The sequence below is a fragment of the Mustelus asterias genome, chromosome 24 (assembly GCF_964213995.1).
Source record: "Mustelus asterias chromosome 24, sMusAst1.hap1.1, whole genome shotgun sequence".
Lineage (NCBI taxonomy): Eukaryota > Metazoa > Chordata > Chondrichthyes > Carcharhiniformes > Triakidae > Mustelus > Mustelus asterias.
The window spans coordinates 54,892,776-54,913,595 of NC_135824.1; the positions used below are offsets into that span (position 1 = coordinate 54,892,776).

General features: G+C 44.0%; 1 protein-coding gene across 3 annotated transcripts in view; it reads right to left on the minus strand.

Moving 5' to 3' along the window:
- The window catches only part of arhgap35a (Rho GTPase activating protein 35a), a 159,979-nt gene that overhangs the window by 98,870 nt on the left and 40,289 nt on the right, over positions 1-20,820 (minus strand). For all 3 annotated transcript variants that reach the window (XM_078241732.1, XM_078241731.1, XM_078241733.1), the window contains exon 2: positions 1,443-1,528. The gene's annotated coding sequence lies outside the window, so the exon portion shown is untranslated. The remainder of the gene's footprint in view (positions 1-1,442; positions 1,529-20,820) is intronic.

The following is a 20,820-nucleotide window of genomic DNA, read 5'->3' on the forward strand; positions in this document are numbered from 1 at the left end:
TGTCAAGGGCAGTCACTCTCACCTCACCTCTGGAATCCAGCTCTTTTGTCCATGAGGTCAGGAGATGGTGCTTGAGTACAATTCATGGATGCCCAGTCTTGAGTTGCTAGATCTATTCTAATTCCATCCCATTTAGTATGGTGGTAGTGCCAAACACCACAATAGAGAATGTATATCCTTATAGGACTTAAACTACACAAGGGCTGTGCAATGGTCACTATCAATATTCTTATGCACGGATGCATTTGCGATAGGCAGGTTGGTAAAGGTGAGGTCAAGTTTATTTTTCCCCTTTCCTTGGCTCCGTCACCACCTGCTGCAGGCCTAGTCTAGCAGCTACATTCTTCAGGACTTGGCCAGCTAGACCTCCAGAGCCACCCTTTGGTGGTGAACATTGGCGCTGGTGGTGTCAGGGGCAGCGGCACATAATAATCAGCAGGAGGCTTCCTTGCCCATGTTTGACCCATTGCCATGAGACTTCATAGGGACCAGAGTCAATGTTGAGAACTCCCTGGGCAACTACCTCCCGGCTGTATACCACTGTACTGTCACCACTACTGGGTCTGCCCTCCCAGTGGAACAGGGCATACCCAGAGATGGTGGTGGTGGTGTCTGGGACATTATCTGTGAAGAATGATTCTCTGAGTATGGTTATGTGAGACTGTTGCTGGACTAATCTGAGAGACAGCACTCAGAATTTTGGCACAAGCCCCCCCAGATACTTGTAAGGAGGACTTTGCAGGGTCGACAGGGCTGGGAGTGCGGTTGTCATTTCCGGTGCCTTGGCTGGTGCTGGGTGATCGGTCCTGGTTCATCACTTTTTACTGACTTTGCAGCAGTTGAATTCAACTTAGTGGTTTGCTAGACCATTTCAGATGACAATTAAGAATCAACCACATTCCAGTTGGTCTGGGCCAGACCAGCTCAGGACAGCAGATTTTATTCCTTATAAAAGGACATTAGTTAAACAGATGGGGTTTTAAGCCAATTGGTTCCATGGTCACCTTTAACCCCAGACATTTTATTGAATTTAAATTCCATCAACTATTGTGGTGGGATTCCAAACTGCAAACAATCATTTCTTACTGCTGACTAAATTAGTGTTTGTGTTGATACAAATCAATCGTATTTAATGTACAGCCAACCTTGTTCTACTATTTTTATTAAATCATAGGTGAAGGGACAAGTCCATAGTGCAGGACAACTTGAAGACTAAAAAGAGTAGAGGCGATGAGATAAATTAATACAGTCTAAAATACATTTGAATGATCATTGTATATCTTATTGGAGTAAAATAAATTCTGGGAATATTGCAGTATCATGTTTAATCCTTCTGGTGATTACATCATCACTGAAGAATTGAGCACAATGTCAAGGTCATTCAATGCCTGTCAACAATGTAAAATTTTTCCACAGACTGTACACATTCTTAGGGCATTTACCTCCACTTGCAATTTGTGGGTGAGATTGTGTCTCAATATCACTTCCATTCACCAATTATTCTCTATTCATTCCAGTGAACTTCATGCTGGGAAAAAAAGAGAGAGAATGATGATTAAAGTAGACATAAAATGCAAAGTTTCTTCCCTTACCATTAAAAAAAATTTTAATACACAATTAATATTTTTTAATTAACCTATTTGATGTATTGCCTCAAAAGGCATCAGAAACAGTTCAACAATATTCAGGTTTCTGGATATGATATGATTTGAATCCTAAGGTTTAAAATGCACTGTCTGGGAAGGTAGTAGAGGCAGGAAACATGGATGAGCACCCGAAATAATATTCAAGGCTATGGACCAAGTGCTTGAAAGTGGGATTAGTGTAGAGTTAGTGTTGTTTTGTCGGTGTCGACTCAATCAGCCAAAGGGCCTCTTTTGTACTGTATGACTCAGAGTCAGAGAGATTTATACAGCACGGAAACAGGTTCTACAGCCCAACTTGTCCATCCCAACCAGGTTTCCTAAACTGAACTAGTCCCATTGCCTGCATTTGGCCCATATCCCTCTAAATTTTTCCCATCCATGTAGCTGTCCAAATGTCTTTTAAATGTTGTAATTGTACCCGCCTCAACTACCTCCTCTGGCAGCTCATTACATACATGCACCATCCTCTGAAAAAGTTGCCCCTCAGGTCCCTTTTAAATCTTTCCTCTCTCACCCTAAATGTATGCCCTCTAGTTTTGGACTCCCCTAACCGTGGGGAAAAGACCTTGGCTATTCACCTTATCTACGCCCCTCATTATTTTATAAATCTCTATAAGGTCACCCATCGTCCTCCTATGCTACAGCCTATATTCAGCCTCTCCTTACAATTCAAACCTTCCAGTCCCACTAACATCCTTGTAAGTCCTTTTTTGCACCCTTTCCAGTTTAATAACATCCTTCCTTTAGCAGGGCAATCAGAATTGTGCGCAATGTGGCCTTACCAATGTCTTGCACAGTTGTAACGTAACATCTCAACTCCTGTACTCAATGTTATGACCAACTAAGGCAAGCATGCCAATGTCTTCTTCACCACCATGTTTATCTGTGATGCCACTTTCAAGCAACTACGTACCCACACTACTAGATCTCGGTTTGACAACTCTCTCCAGGGCCCTACCAGTAACTGTGCAAGTCCTGCCCTGGTTTGCCTTACCAAAATGTCACATCTCGCATTTTTCTGAATTAAACTCCATCTACCATTCCTCGGCCCACTGGCCCAATTGATCAAGATCACATCTTGGTCTTAGATAACCTTCTTCAGCATCCACTACACCACCAATTCTGGTTTCACGCGCAAATTTACTAACCATGTCGCCTAAATTCTCATCCAAAGTGTTTATATAAATGACAAACAGTGGACCAGCATCGATCCCTGTGGCACACCGCTGGTCACATGCCTCCAGTCTGAAAACAATCCTCTACCATCACTGTCTCCTACAAGCAAGCCAATTTTGTATCAATGGACTAGTTCTCCCTGAATGCCATGTGATCTAACCTTACTGACCAGTCTACCATGCAGCACCTTGTCAAAGGTCTACTTCGATAACGCCTCCCGCACTGCCCTCATCTACTTTCTTGGTCACCCCTTCATAAAACTTGATCAAATTTGTTAAGATACGATTTCCCACGCACAAAGCCACGTTGACTATCCCTAATCAGTCCTTGCCTTTCCAAATATACATAGATCCTGGCCGGAATTTTACTGTTCTGCCCACAATGGGAATCGGAGTGGGCGAGGGGCAGACCATGGGAAAGTCTGTTGACCTTGAGTGGATTTTCTAGTTTCGGGGCAAGCAAAGCTGGAAACTCCTGCCCCTCGTCTCTCAGAAACTCCTCCAACAACTTACCCTCCACTGACATTAGGCCCACTGGTCTGTAGTGACCTGGCTTTTCCCCGTTGCCTTTCTGAGATAATGGCACAACATTTGCTTCTCTCCAATCTTCCGGCACCTCACCCATGGCTGTCGATGATGTAAATATTTCTGCTAGGGGCCCTGCAATTTGTTCCCTAGCTTTCCACACTGTCCTGGGATATACTTGATCAGGTCCTGGGGATTTATCTAGCTTTGCACGTTTTAAACCTTCAGTACCTCCTCTTGTAGACGCATTTCACGATATCAGTATTTACTTTCAAATTCCCTAGCTTCCATGTCTTGTTCCACGGTAAATACTAACGAGAAATATTCATTTAGGATCTCACCCATCTCCTGCGGCTCCACACATAGATGACATTGTTGATCTTTAAGGGGCCCTAGTTATTCTTTCACTCTTAATACCTCTTTGGATTCTCTTTTACCTTCTCTGCCAAAGCTCTCTCATGTCCCCTTTTTGCCCTCTTGATTTCCCATTTAAGTGTACTCCTACACCTTCTATAATCCTCAAGAGATTCACTTGATCCCAGTGCCTATACCTGACATGTGCTTCTTTCTTATTGATGAGGAGATGCCGCGTTGGACTAGGGTAAACACAGTAAGGAGTCTAACAACACCAGGTTAAAGTCCAACAGGTTTATTTGGTAGCAAATGCCATAAGCCTGTTGGACTTTAACCTGGTGTTGTTAAGACTCCTTACTGTCTTTCTTATTGGCCAGAGCCTCAATATCTCCAGTCATCCCATGTTCCCTACATCTTGCCAGCCTTGCCCTTCACACTAACAGGAACATGCTGATCTCGTTATCTTGCCTTTGCTAGCCTTCCATTTGCCAGACGTTCCTTTACCTGTGAACAGCTTCCCCACATCAACTTTTGAAAGTTCCTGTCAAATACATAGAACCATAGAACCCCTACAGTACAGAAAGAGGCCATTCAGCCCATCGAGTCTGCACCGACCACAATCCCACCCAGGCCCTACCCCCATATCCCTACATATTTTACCCACTAATCCCTCTAACCTACGCATCCCAGGACACTAAGGGGCAATTTTAGCATGGCCAATCAACCTAACCCGCACATCTTTGGACTGTGGGAGGAAACAGGAGCACCCGGAGGAAACCCACGCAGACACGAGGAGAATGTGCAAACTCCACACAGACAGTGACCCAAGCCGGGAATCGAACCCAGATCCCTGGAGCTGTGAAGCAGCAGTGCTAACCACTGTGCTACCGTGCCGCCCATCAGATTTGGCCTTGCCCCAATTTAGAGCATTAACTTGTGGACCAGACCTCTCCCTTTCCATAACTATTTTTAAACTGTGATGTGGAGATGTTGGTGCTGGATTGAGGTGGACACAGTAAGAAGTCTCTCAACACCAGGTTAAAGTCCAACAGGTTTATTTGAAATCATGAGCCTTCGGAGCGCTGCTTCTTCATCAGGTGAGTGGCAATCACCTGAAGGAGGAGCTGTGCTCCGAAAGCTCATGATTTCAAATAAAGCTGTTGGACTTTAACCTGGTGTTGAGAGACTTCTTACTATTTTAAAACTGATAGAATTATGGTCATTGGTCCAAAAGTGCTCCCCCACCAGTCACTTGCCCTGCCTTAGATCCCAAGAGGAGGTTGAGTTTTGCCCCTTCTCGAGCAGGGCAATCTACATAGAGAATTTCTTTCCTGAACGCACAAATAAATTCGCACGAACGCACGAATAAATTCCTAGCTATCTAAGCCCTTAACACTATGGCAGTCCCAGTCTATGTTTGGAAAGTTAAAATCCCCCACAATTACAACCCTATTAACCCTATTATTCTTGCAGCTATCTGCGATCTCCCTACATATTTATTCTTCAATTTCCTACTGACTATTTGGGGGTGGGGGGGTGGCTATAGTACAATCCCTACAAAGTGATCACCCCCTTCTTATTTCTCAATTCCACCCATATAGCTCCACTGAACGATCCTTAATATATTCAGTGCAGTCTCAGCAGGCTGAATGGTCTGGTTCTTGGCTGCAATTTCTAGAATTCAGATTCATCGTCCATTTCATATTGCGCCATCACTATTCCTACCGTTAGATAACTTAAAACACTTCAGCTAAGCATGAAAAAACAAAATCTATAACCTAATTGCACTCAGTTCCTAGAATTACTGGAATTTTGCAGCACAAACGCAGACAATTTGGTCCAACTGGTCCATGCCAGTGTTTTGTGCAACACAAATATCTTTCTTCATGCTTTCTGCTCAACATGAACACCTTTCTTCATCTAACACAACCAAACTGTTATTGTTATTCATTTTTCTCACTTTACTCAGCTAACCAAGGGGTGGGCACGGTGGCGCAGTGGTTAGCACTGCTGCCTCAGTGCCAGGGACCCGTGTTCGATTCGGGCCACCGTCTGTGTGAGGTCTGCCCGTTCTCCTGTGGGTTTCCTCCGGGTGCTCCGCTTTCCTCCCACAGTCCAAGCGATGTACGGGTTGGGTGGATTGGCCATGCTAAATTGACCCTGTCAGGGGGATTAGCAGGGTAAATATGTGGGGTTACAGGAATAGGGTCTGGGTGGGATTGTGGTCGGTGCAGGCTGGATTGGGCCGAATGGCCTCCTTCTGCGCTGTAGGGATTCTATCGGATTCAATAAACGCATCTACCCTATTCTTCTTAATCACTCCTTGTTTGAACAGGTCTCACATTCTCAGCACTCTGGCTAAACATTTTCCAAAGAATCTTTGATTTTTTTGGTGGTTAATTTATATTTATTATGCCGAGATTTATTTTCACCATAAAACATCTTCCTTCCGTCAACTGAAACAAACCTATTCAGAATTTTAAGACATGCATCAGGCCTCTCTTATGGTAACAGCACCAGCCAGCTGTGTTTTTTTTGCAAACATATGCTTTATTCATAAAATCTCTACAAGGACATCACAAACATTCCAAACTGGCAATCACACAAAGCGTGTTAATATTCAAGTTCTTTACATACATCAAGTGATACTGAGATGCTTCAATAGAGTCAAAGAAGCGTCACAGTCATCTTAAAATGTTCCTTACAAATAAGTGGGGGAAAGCTATTTAAAAGTTGTCTACATAGAACAAGTTGCACTGCGAGATGCTTCACTACCACTGGGATATTCACTGTATACATTGTGAATCATTCAGCCAGAGGGGGTTCTGCTCTCCTGAGCTCATGGTTGAAAGGTCACAGTGACCTTCCCCACTGTGCCTCTGCAGCAGCTGCCAATCTTGTGACAAATCAAATCATCTAAATCAAATAAATTGAGGGTCAAAGCAAGAAGGACAGCCTCCAAAAAGAAGTGATCCGTAAAAAACAAAACAGAAAGCAAACTTAAAACATTGCTTCAGAATGTGCCAGCCTACAACAGTCGAGGACATCTCCTTGCACTGGAAGACCATAAAGCTTTGGGCAGACAGAGCGTCTTTCACCGATTTGATGATCCTCCAGCAACATCTGATGTGTGTCTCGGTGTGCGTCCCTGGGCACAGCCCGTAGAACATAAAGTCTTGCGTCACCAAGCTGCTCGTGATGAACCTCAACAAATACCACCTCATCTCCCTCCAGACCTTCTTTGCAAAGGTACGTTCCACAAGGTGGTGGACAACGATCTCTTTCCCAACAGTCACCTTGAAGGCAACGTGCAGATGGAGTGAGACTCCAGGTGTGTTGGAAGGATCCGACAGAGAGGGCCTTTCTCACCACCAGCCAAGCTAGATCTTGGTGCTGGTTTAAAAGTTCTGGTGAAGAAACGCTCTGCCAAGTGACTCTGCCAGTCTGCTCAGGGAACCATCCGACAGGATCCACCATCTCCTTATCCCATAGGGCCTCGAGAATGTTGCGTGCAGATCACTTCCTTATAGAAGTGTGGTCAAAATAGTTCCTCTGCGTAAACTTTTCAACGAGGGACAGTCCAACCACTTCGAGCATTCCGCAGCAGTGTGGTCAGACCCATCCTTCGCAACAAGTAGAACCTCAGCACAGTGACACTTGGTGTTTGCATACCAGAGGATCTACGCACAGCTCAATGCAGCCACACACAAAGATGACCATCAGGATTAGGGCGATTTTGAGCACACTTTCCCAGCCCCCGCCCCCCCCCAATCATTTATGCAACATCTCCCTTGCCTCAATAACATTTTTATAATAGGGTGGAAAACAGTTAGTTACGGTCTATCCAAGGTTCTATACAAGTTCAACATAACTTCTCTGTTTTTGAATGATATTTCGCTAGAAACTAACCCAATGCTTTGCTAACCTGCATTTACACATTTATACCACTCAATGCCCTTGCGTATCTATCCCATTTAGCCAATTATATATCTCCTGCAGAAAAGATGCCACTAGCCTATGTTCTTTGCCATCTCTGCTGCAATGAGGTGGAAAAAGGCAACTCGAGTTTCAGAGTTTTGATTTGCAGCTATCACTGTACGAAAAAGCCAGGACAAATATAAATATTGATTGTTACCCCAAATCAATCAATAAGCTGCCACTTGTCAAGCAATCCCACAATCAATGGACCAGAACAAAGTTCTGTAGTCCTGCCAGATGCAGTTGTGAATGGTGGCAGACAATTATAACTAACTAGAGGCAGCTCCACCAATATCTCCACCTTGAATGATGCAAGAGTCTAGCACATCAGTGCAAAACCTATAGTGAAAGCATTTGCTGCCATCTTCAGCCACAAGTGACAAGTGGATGATCCACCTTGATCACCTGCTGTGGTCCTCAGTATCACAGATGCCAGCCTTCAGCCAAATCTGGATATCATGCCAAGTGAACTGGTTGGAGGCACTAGAAACATCAAAGGTCCTCACACGATCCTGACACATTTCAGAAATAACCATGTCCCTCGCAAAGCTGCTGTAGTATAGTCATAACACTGGCATCTACCTGACAATGTGGAAAATTGTACAAAAAGCAGGATAAATCCTACCCAGCTAGTTACTGCCCCATCACCTTATTTTCGCTCATCAGTAAAGTAATGGAAGACAACATCGACAATGCCATCAAGCAGCATTTAAAGCAATAACCTGTTCAACAACGCTCTGTTTGGGTTCTGCTCGGGCCACTTGGTTCCCGACCTTATCACAGTCTTGGACCAAACAGCTGAGATCAAAAAGGTGAGGAGCGTGACTGCCTTTGGCATCAAGGCAGCAACTGACCAAGGAGCCCTTGGAAATTGAAGTCAATGGGAAGCAGAGACAATTCTTCACTGATCAGAGTCATACCAAACACAAAAGGAATATGTTTGCAACCTTTGGAAGCCAATCGTTTTGGGTCCAGGACCATCCTCTAAGAATTCCTCAGGGGACTGTCCAGTACCCAACCATCGTCAGCTACTTCATCAATGACCATTCCTCCATCATAAAGTCAAAACTGGGATGTTGACTGATGATTGCAGTGTTCAGTATCATGCACAAATCTTCATACTGAAGCACTCAAGTGTCCCTATGCAGCAAAACAGACAATTTTCAAGATTGAACTGATAAGTGACATGTAACATTCACAGCACAGAAGTGCGGGCAATGACCATCTCTCCAACAAGATAGAACCTAACCAACTCTCCATGACATTCAACAATATGACCATCACTGAATCACAACTGTCAAACTCCTATGGGTGACCATTGACCAGAAACTCAACTGGACCTGCCAGATAAATACTGTGGCAATAAGGGCAGATCAGAGGCTGGGAATACTACAGTGAGTAACTCACCTCTTAACTCCCCACAAAGTTTGTCCACCATTTACAAGGCGCAAGGAGTGTGGTGGAATACTCTCCGCTTGCCTGGATGAGTGCAACCTCAACAATACTCAAGAAACTTGACACCATTTATGATAATGCAGCCAGTTTGATCAGCACCCCATCCACCAACTTGAACACTCACTCCCTCAACCCCGACAGACAGTGATAGCAGTGAGCACCACCTACAAGATGAACTGCAGCAACTCGCCAAGCCTCTTTCAATAGCATCTTCCAAGCTTGCAACATCTGCCACCTGGAAGGACAAGGCAACAAGCAGATGGGAATAACCCCACCAGCAAGTTTCCCTCCAAGCCACAAACCACCTGACCTGGAACTATATTACCATTTCCTCATCGTCAGTGGATCAAAATCTTGGAACTACCTTCCTACCATCATTATGGATGTACTACACCAAAGGTGCCACAGTCGTTTCAGGTGGCAGCCAAAAAACACCACCTCAAGGGCAATTAGGGATGTGTATCAAACGTAGGCCTTGTCAGCGAAGCTCATATCTTGTGAAAGAATATATATTTTAAAATCACTGCACCGAAGAACTTCTCAATCAAAGCGCCTTGGTGTTCAATCAGCACAAGATTTTATAGCTCTTGCAAATGGAACTGCTTTTCCAGAAATCTCTCTGAAACAGTCCAGAACACAATAAACTAAGATGTCTGTGGCCGGAGAAGGCAATATTTTGAACTCTACTGTTGCACATGGCTCTGATCAGATGTAACAGTTACATCTGTGATGGAAATTCTGCTCAGTGCCAAATTTACAAGGAGAACAGGCTGCAATAGTAGAACTGGAAATTTGTATATGGTTTCAAAATTCTCTCTCCCCTTGCTGGGATCGATACCATTGATTCTATCGCAGTATTTGTGAATGGGGCAAGGAACAGCAACACAGGAGAGCTGGCTGCTTAAAAAGGTGTTTTTTTGATGCACTCATGGAATGTGGGTGTCACTGTGATCAGCACTTATCATCCATCTCAAACTGCCTTTGAGAGCACCTAAGAGACAACTACATCGCTGTGAAACTGGAGGTACACGTCGACCAGACTAGGAATGGATGGCAAATTCCTTCCCTAAAAAGATATTAATGAATCAGATGGGTTTTTACGATTGATGATTGCTCCCGTTTCAGTCACCTTTACCGCGTCTAGCATTCAATTCCAGATCTTTTTAAATTGAATTTAATTTCCTCCCCCTCAACTGGGATTTGAATCCATGAGTCCCTAGTTTACCATTCCAGCGATAATATCCACTGTCTACACGTTTTAGTAACATAGACCTGATGTGAAGTGTAGCACTACCAGAAACTGCATGGCAAAGATCAGATTTCTCAACACACACTAGTACTTCAACCAAGAATCGCCTTGCTTGTACCATTAGACTGGACAATACCTTTTGTTGTCATCCAAACTGACAGCAGGGGAACAAGAGTTTAATTTTAGCATTTTCAGGAAATTAGTTCAACAGGCCAGCAATCAAGCAGAATCTGGAGTTTTTGTAACATAACTATTAAACATTTCAGTAATGCATCAAAGACTAATTATGGTCATTAATCCTGTGGGTCTTATTGTCTCGAAGACTAAACACCACCGCTAACAATGGGAGGCTGCTTGCAAAATCGAATGCACCATCAAGGCCATCACAGCAGAAAAAATTACATCAGAGTAGCATTAATTCTTTCAGGGATCAATATGAAGAACTCAATTATGCCATGCAAGTGTTCAAACAGCCTCTATACATGATAAATTACTACTGGCTACATGGTCTTTTAACTGACAGGGGAATTGCACTTTCTCCAATTCCAGGGATGAAACAACTTGATATTGCAAACGGGAACTGGTCAACAAAATTCATTTCACCAACATAAAAAAAATACAGATGCAATGGTAAACGGCAAATAAAAGTAGATACAATAACGCACTCAGAATTACGGATCTCCAGCTTAATCCAAATGGGGGGGAAAAAAACATAGTGAATGCTTTCTTTAAAAAAATAGGAAAAGCAGGACAAATTGGAAAACTTATTTTGCACATCTGAGCAAATCCCCTCGAGTTGGAGGGGAATTTAGTCACATAGTCAAAGATGTATAAGGAGTACAGTAGGGGGCTGAGAACAGCCTTGTGAGGCACCGGTGTTGAGAGTGATCCTGGTAGGTGCTGTTGCCTATCCTTACTGATGTCTTTGCACCTCTGGGCAGGATTGTCCAAAATACATAGCAAGATATTTAAACTCTGGAACATGGAGACAAGGAAAGAAAATGACAAAACCACAGTTCCTGCTGACAATGCTAGGCTGTGCGCGCTCATAAGCAGAGCAGCTGCCCTGCATAAAAATTACTTCAGAGAACTCCATAGCTCGATACACAGCACATTACTAGTGAGCATGCCCCATAGCAAAGAAGTAAAAACATGATTCAGTGAGAATTGGCTATCTTTCTGAACCAGGCTGCATAGATAGCTAGTCAATGTTCTCACTGGGATTATTTAGCCCATGAAAAATTGCACTTTAAACCAATTTCCTTCCCCCGTCACTTTCCTAATTCATCACCCCAAATTGCTCCTGCCACAACCACCATCAATGATAGAGCTGTAACCATCAGTAGTTCATTATGGAGCTCAAAATCATCTCTGATCCTCACACTGTCCTGCTGTTTGTATAGTTGTACTGCTCAAGGGATTGAAAAAAAAAACAAACCATAAAGGCACATTTTGCCCCAGGACTTGAAACCAGGAAACTCCATTTCGAGGCGTCTTCCCCAAAATTACAACCCAGCTTTTCTCTTTACAGATAACTAATTAATTATTGTGCATTTCAATATCATGCTTTTATTTCCTAATTTCATTTCACACCTGGACCAAGTACAAAATGTCAATGACCCAACTGCTACATTTCATTTATTGTCACATGTATTAGCGTGCAGTAAAAAGTATTGTTTCTTGCGCACTATACAAAGCATACCGTTCAGAGAGAAGGTAATGAGAGAGTGCAGAATGTAGTGTTACAGTCATAGCCAGGATGCAAAGATCAACTTAATGCGAGGTCGGTCCATTCAAAAGTCTGGTGGCAGCAGGGAAGAAGCTGTTCTCGAGTCGGTTGGTACGTGACCTCAGACTTTTGTATCTTTTTCCCAATGGAAGAAGGTGGAAGAGAACATCCGGGGTGCGTGGGGTCCTTAATTATGCTGGCTGCTTTGCTGAGGCAGCGGGAAGTGTGGACAGAGTCAATGAATGGGAGTCTGGTTTGCGTGATGGATTGGGCTACATTCACGACCTTTTGCAGTTTCTTGCGGTCTTGGGCGGAGCAGGAGCCATACCAAGCTGTGATACAACCGGAAAGAATGCTTTCTGTGGTGCATCTGTAAAAGTTGGAGAGAGTTGTAGCTGACATGCCAAATTTCCTTAGTCTTCTGAGAAAGTAGAGGTATTGGTGGGCTCTCTCAACTATAGTGTCGGAGGGACCAGAACAGGTTGTTGGTGATCTGGACTCCTAAAAACCTGAAGCTTTCGACCATTTCTACTTCGCCCCTGTTGATGTAGACAGGGTAAGACGTTTAACACCACCAGGTTAAAGTCCAACAGGTTTATTTGGTAGCCAAAAATTTTATTCGCTATCAAATAAACCTGCTGGACTTTAATCTGGTGTTGTTAAACTTCTTACTGTGTTTACCCCAGTCCAACGCCGACATCTCCACATCATGATGTAGACAGGGGCATGTTCTCCTTTACGCTTCCTGAAGTCGTTGATAATCCTCTTCATTTTGTTGACATTGAGGGAGAGATTATTGTTGCCGTACCAGTTCACCAGATTCTCTATCTCATTCCTGTACTCCGTCTCATCATAGTTTGAGATCAGACCCACGACGGTCATCAGCAAACTTGAAAACCGATTTGGAGGGGAATTTGGCCACATAGTCAAAGATGTATAAGGAGTATAGTAGGGGACTGAGAACACAGCCTTGTGGGGCACCGGTGTTGAGAATGATCCTGGTAGGTGCTGTTGCCTATCCTTACTGATTGTGGCTGAGTTGAGGGAAATGGAAATATTTCCTGCTCCGAAGGGGTGCTCAAGATGGCAGCTAACTCATGGTAGGGAAAACAGCAGTCGTTTTGGATTTCAACCCATAAAATGGAGCTCCACAATAACTGCAAAACTCATTATATTCTTCATTTTAACCAAAAAGGTGTCAATGCCAGACCCCTACTGCAGTGCAGCAAATGGAGCAACGTTTTAAAAGGATTTAATGTTAAGAGTTCAGCTTAACTAATTGATCCTGTAGTAATCCTCCTACATGTTCAAACAGATCACGTACTTAATACAACTCCAGTTCCATTTGAATATTCAGCAACAACTGTTACGAGGTCAAATCCATTTGTAGATGTTTAAAACCGTATGATATTTAGAGGAAATATAACTCTGGTCATTTAGTTCTATTTTTGGAAATTTATACAGAGGGAATCTAGAAGGATAGAGTGTTATATTTTTACAGCTCTGACACATCCACAATCAAGGAAGTGACACTTCCCTTCATTCCAAAAAACGAGTGGGAGCGATTGACATATCACACAACGCGTTAGAATTGCCAGCTGCGGAGAGCAAAAACAATTGGAAAACATACATGCAGAAGCAAAAATAAAGAAAAGGCCCCCCCCCCCCCCCAAGACAAAGCTCAACCTTACACTGCTTTGCCAGAATAATTTTTAATTGTATTTTGAACAATTTGCAGAGTTCCTGAAATAAAAACAGAAAACGCTGGAAGTACTTAGCAAGTCAGGCAGCATCTGTAGAGAGAAAAACAATGCTAGCGTTTCAGGTCAATGACCTTTGGTCAGAACCTGATCAAAAAAATATCAATTGGGAAATCCAGAAGGAACCACACTATCTAGGTGACCAGAATGTGGAACTTGTTACTGAAGGGAGTGGTGGAACCATGGTCAAGCAGGTGACGAGGCTAGCCCATTGCACTTCGGGTGTGCTGACACCTGCGAAGGTGGCTTGCCCAGGCTAAGGTAACGTCAGGGATCAGGGTGACCGATGAGGTTAAACCGAGGTGTCTAATGCAATTTTCCAAAGCTTTTCAGCGAAGATGAAGCATCAGATCAAGCAAAGGATGGAGCGCAATGCCACATCTTGCCAGCTTCTTTGTCCCTCTCGTGGGAACCATGAATTGGATTAAATTTGGTTTTTTGGATGGGATAATTTATTTATTTAAAAGGGGAGTGGTTGAAACAGAATGGCATAGATCAGGATTGCCCAACATGCAGCTCATGGTCCACAAGCCGGAATGCCATGATTCACCATCCAGCACACGGAGCCAATGTTTATAATACAGGTAATGGCAGTAAAAGATTCTGCAAGGAGCTGCTGCTCTAGTCATAGATCATAGAATCATAGAAACCATACAGCACAGAAAGAGGCCATTCGGCCCATCAGGTCTGCACCGACCACAATCCCACCCAGGCCCTACCCCCATACGCCTACATATTTTACCCACTAATCCCTCTAACCTACGCATCTCAGGACACTAAGGGGCAATTTTAGCACGGCCAATCAACCTAACCCGCACATCTTTGGACTGTGGGAGGAAACCGGAGCACCCGCAGGAAACCCACGCAGACACGGGGAGAATGTGCAAACTCCACACAGACAGTGACCCAAGCCGGGAATCGAACCCAGGTCCCCTGGAGCTGTGAAGCAGCAGTGCTAACCACTGTGCTACCGTGCCGCCCCCATAGGCCATTTCTGTTTCGTTTGTTGCCGATGAGCTCACTAGTGAGGAAAAGAAACAGTCTACGACTGGAGCAGCAGCAAACAGTCTGAAAATGAGTGGCTTCATGCAGCCTCAAGTCTCAACACTAATGGCAGCGAGAGCCAATTTGGAGGGGGGGGGGGGGGAAGAGGCGGGAACATCGCGCACGAAGCGAAAGGAGCGAGTGCGCGCATGCGTGCAAGAGAAGCGAGTATGAGAGGAAATGAGTGTGCAAGCAAGGAAATGAGTAAGAGCAAGCAAGAAAATGTGTATGCACGCAAGAGTGCGATATGAGTGAGTTTGTACATGAGGGGAAATGAGTGAGTGACTGTGTTCACGAGTGAAAGTGAGTCAATGTGTCTGAAAGAGTGTGAGCGAGAGAGAATGGGTGCGTCTAGCTCACTCCCAGTCTTGGTGTTCTCGCTCACCCTACACTCCCATTACCCTCTCACACCCCCACTCATGCTAATGATCTTTATTAACTGCTCTTTTTTTCAAATAATCAATTTATTACTTCAACATTCATTTATTTGCTCAGCAACTTTTCTTCATGCCTCAACTTTTTCCTGTGGAAATTCACACACAGTAGTACGTCAAAGCTCATCTGAAATTTGCTCATCCGCGTGTGTGCGGAAAGAGTGAAAAAAATTGAAGAAAAGTTTGGACGAATCTTGGTATAGATGCATTTCAGGGGAGGCAAGACAAGCAAGTATCTGAGGCAGAAAAGATAGTTTTATTGATAGATTTAGATGAGTGGAGCATAAAAACTGGCATGGACTGGTTGGGCTGAATGGCCTGCTTCTGTGTTGTACATCTTCTTGCACGAAAAATAGAAAAGCAGTATACGATTTAAATGGAGAAAGACTGCAGAACTCAGTGGGGGTACAGAGGAATCTGGGTGTCCTGGCTGCTGAATCACAAAGCTAGTATGCAGGTACAGCAAGTGATTAGGAAGCCAAATTGAATGTTGGCATTTACTGCAAGAATGGAATATAAAAGTAGGGATGTTTTACTGCAGCTGACAGGGCATTAGCGAGACCGCATCTGGAATACTGTGTACACAGTTTTCATCTCATTTTAAAATATATAAGTGCTTCAGGAGCAGTTCAGAGGTGGTTTACTGGACTCACTCCTGGAATGAAGGATTTATCCTATCAAGAAAGGTGGAGCAAATTGAGCCTGGACTGAAGTTTAGAAGAATGAGAGATGATCTTATTCAAACACAAGATCTTGATTACATCCATTGGACCTTTCCTCTTGTGCAGGAAACTAAAACTAGGGGACATTGTTGAAAGACTCTCTTCCCCAGAAAGGAGTGGAGGTTGGATACTTTGGCGACACTGTGGCATAGTTGTTAGCACTGCTGCCTCACAGCGCCAGGGACTCGGGTTCGATTCCCGGCTTGGGTCACCGTCTGTGTGGAGTTTGCACGTTCTCCTCATGTCTGCATGGGTTTCCTCCAGGTGCTCCGGTTTCCTCCCACAGTCCAAAAGCCGTTTTGGCTAGGTGCATTGGCCAAGCTAAATTCTCCCTCAGTGTACCCAAACAGGTGCCAGAGTGTGGCGACTTGGGCGTTTTCAGAGTAACTTCATCGCAGTGTTAATGTAAGACTACTTGTGACTAATAAATAAACTTTACTTTAAATTTATTTAAGGCCAAGTTAGAAACATTCTTGTTAGGCAAGGGAGTTAAGGGTTATGGGGGAAGCCCAAACAGACCATAGAATCCTACAGTGCAGAAGAAAGTAATTCGGCCCATCAAGTTTGCACCGATCACAATTCCACCCAGGCCCTATCCCCATAACCCCATACATTTACCCCAGCTCGTCCGCCTAACACCAAGGGACAATTTAGCATGGTCAATACTAACCCGAACATCTTTGGAGTGTGGGAGGAAACCGGAGCACCCGGAGGAAACCCACGCACACACAGGGAGAACGTGCAGACTCCACACAGACAGTGACCCAAGCCGGGAATCGAACCCAGGTCCCTGACGCTGTGAGGCAGCAGTGCTAACCACTGTGCCACCGTGCCGCCCAGATCAGCCAAGGTCATACTGAATGGCAGAGCAGACTCTGAGCCGAATGGCCTACTCCTGCTCCCAAGTCTATGTTCCCAGGGTTTCCATACCCCATGTAAACTTACCTTTCACTGATTTGTATTTCTGTTCTGATCCTATTTAATAGTCCTTCCTTTGAAGAAATAATAGCCCCAGCCAACACAAATACACGAATAAAGCATTAATGAAATCTGTTGATAACTCAGTAGACGGGTGGTACTGGCCCAGACTGACCACAAGGGCCCTTGGTTTCACCTTGGCCCATAATAAGCCTAGTTGGAACAGGAGTGGGCCAATATAGCCAACCGACTTCACTGAATGGGTGAAGAGGCAAGTGTCAGCCAGACCTTGCTATTTTCTGAAATCCGTGCATCCTTCCGGAAAATGTACACACAATTCGAGGTACTCAACCCACAAGACAGAGGTTGCAAATTAAAACGCCACCACGGCAAGCTGCGAGACTGAGTTCAATAAAACTGAATTTGCAGCTAGCGCCGTAAAAATAGCTGGATTGTCATTAAAAACCTAACTAACTCTTAAATGCCCTCTGCAGCAGCTTGGCAGGTTATTCCATTCTAAAACAAATCGCTACAGAAGAAAAACCAAGGACGAGCAGCAAGTGCGACATGACCAGCATTGCCCACATTCCAAGAACAAGTTAAAACAAAAATGGACACGAGCCAAGAACAAGGTCAGGTTCCCCACAGTAAAATAACCTGCTGACACTGTCAAAAATTCCCACATCAAAAACTGCCTTTTGGTAAACTGGCAGAGGCGGAGAAAGGGTCTCTTGCCAGATGAGTCATACACATTCCAAACTCATGGCTAAAGTAAAACAGTATAAAAGCACGGTGATAAAGAACCTTTAACATACATGCATTCATGCCCACAATTCCCCACGTGGAAGTGAAGGATAACAAAAAAGGTGGAGCCAGATTTAAACAAAAAAAAAGCCTAACATCACTGCCACCAACCAGTTCAATAACACAAAGGGTGCTGGAAACAGGTCGTAAACTTGACCTTTCAATCAAGGGCCAAAAAGGTGATATGATAAAGAGTGGCATATAATCCTTGAATCAATGACAATTAAAATCATAATATAGGATACAGAATACAACGGAAGGTACTGACGGTTCTTTAGTATCTTGTTAGGCAGAAAGGATCAGACAACTGTATTCACACCGTGAATGTGCACTGCTGACTTGAGTATTGCGAGGTCTTTCAGATGATCAATCACAAGGCACTCAGGTGGTAAAACAATCCATAGAGACACTATCCATGACATTAAAGTGCTGGCCTGATGGGTAGTGAGAGTACATATGCTTCTCTGCTAAAACCTCAAAGCATTGGCTGCCCTCTGGATTGACCTCCTTGATGTCTTCGTTGAGGGCACTAAATACTGTCAGAGGCTACTGGAACTGCCCCAGAGCTGAAGCACACATCAGCTCTGTTCATGTTCAAAATCAAGATTCATTTGGAGGCCTTCGCTTTGTTCAGTGTGACGTTACAGAATGCAGACTCTAAAGGTTTTATCAGCAAACCCAAAGAACTGGCACACGTTTTTTTTAATTTGAAAGTGGGGGTAAATTACCTTGCACATTCCAAAATGAGAATTGCAGTCCTAGGGCTCAGTCTACTTGAGAATACATGAAACACAATCAAGCACACATCCCATTCCAGTTAATAGTGCGGTGGGCCAATCGCCACCTTCAGCAGATTGCATCAGCCTAGTTCAGTTGAAAGCACTTGTGACGAGAGATTATAGATTTAAGCCTCACTCCATACAGTCGCTCAGATGAGCCATCAAGACCCTGTGCACAGCTCCACTGATTCAAATGGATTTTAAAGGCAAGCATGGTGCTGCGTTAAATGTACAGCTAGTGCAAAAAAAATTGGGAGCTAAGATAGGTAATTAACAAACATGAAACTTTGAACCAAGATTACACTTCATACACAAATGCAAGATTGTAATTCCCTGAAAAAAAATAGCACTGTTCCTCGAACAACACAAGCTCCACTTCTGCTGGGATTTTGCTGCATGCCAAGTGTGTTTACTTAAATGAACAGTCAGAACACCAAGGTGATTCATTTCGTGGAATGCAGTTTGAGAATCATCAACAAGATCAGATCTGAAGGGAATCCAAGCCATTCTTTCATACCCACATGTTACACAGAAGGGAACAACAAGGAGGAACAGAGAGGTTGGAAAATCATCAATAGCTGTCATGATGGCCATAACTAGAACTTGTTCTGCAAAAAGGACTCTCCCCTCCCCTTCCCCCTCCGAACTGAGTGCCTTGCCACATCGTTGTGGGTCTGGAGTCACATGTAGGCCAGACCAGGTAAGGATGGCAGATTTCCTTCCCTAAAGGGACATTAGTGAACCAGATGGCTTTTTTAAAAAAAAAACATTTGGCAATGGTATCGTGGTCATCATTAGACTGTTAATTCCAGATGTTTATTGAATTCAAATTTCACCATCTGCAGTGGTGGGATTCAAACTCAGGGCCTCTGGATTACAAGTCCAGTGGCAATACCACTATGCCACTGCCTCCCCTTCAATGGGACAACGGAATAAGCAGGCCAAATGCGCCCAATTCAACCATCTATTAGAGAACCAAGGACAGTCTTTCATAAATTTGGTACAGTGTAATGCAACACAGTATGACAAAACTTTTTTTAAATCATTGTTACTTTAAGCAAATAGTCATCCAAGTATTGAATTTTCGATTCATGGTTAACAGCTCAGAACCACAACAATCACACCCACAAGTAGCTTCTGAACCTCGCGCGACAGTTCCATTTAAACAACATTACTGGGTGGGGTGGGAAATGCAAAAGCAGCATTTTCATAATAATGACCCGTGCTATACCTTTACACAATTTCTTATTGGCAAAATATGGACTGGAGTAAAGGCAACAGAAAGACAAAGACAGAAAACACATGGGAACACCCACCCATGTGTTCCCCAAGTCACACCATCCTGACTTGGAATTGCATTGTTGCTCCTTCAATGTCAAAACTGCATTAAAATCCTGGAACTCCCTCCCAAACAGCACTGAGAATGCATCAATACCATGTGGATTCAAGGAGGCAGCTCCACACCAACTTCTCAAAAAGAGTAATAAATGCTGGTCATGTCAATAATGGTCACAGTAAAAACAGTTCAGCCTATTTTGCATGTTTCATTGGATCTCTCCAGAGAAGCTATCTGCCCCCATTTCTCCACATAACGGAATCTGAGTGCAGAAGGAAGACATTCAGCCCATCGAGTCTACACCGACTCTCCAAAAGAGCACCACGCCCAGGCCCCACCTACATCCCATCCCAGTAACCCCACGCAGGGCAGCACAGTGGCAAGCAACGCTGCCTCATAGCGGCCGGGTATCGGGTTCGAATCCCGGCTCAGGTCACCATCTGTGCAGAGTCTGCACGTTCTCCCCGTGTCTGCGTGTGTTTCCTCCGGGGTGCTCTAGTTTCCTCCCACAGTCCGAAAGACGTGCTGCTTAGGTGATTAGCCATGCTAAATTCTCCCTCAGTGTACCCAAACAGGCGCCAGAGTGTGGCGGCTCAGGGATTTTCACAGAAGCTTCATTGCAGTGTTAGTGTAAGCCTACTTATGACGCTAATAAATGAACTTTACAAAAACTTTAAAACATTTACCATAGCTAATCCATCAAATCTGCACATCTTTGGACACGAAGGGGCAATTTTAGCATTCCAATCCATCAATTAATATTTTCTTCAAGCATGGAATTCCTGCTGATTGGTCAGCTTGAGAACTTACACATTCTAATAACTTTGCACAGAAAAATTCTAAATCTCCCCCTCTAGATTTTGTGTGAAATATTAAGCCTGAAGTTACTGATCCAATAACCAGTTGAAATTT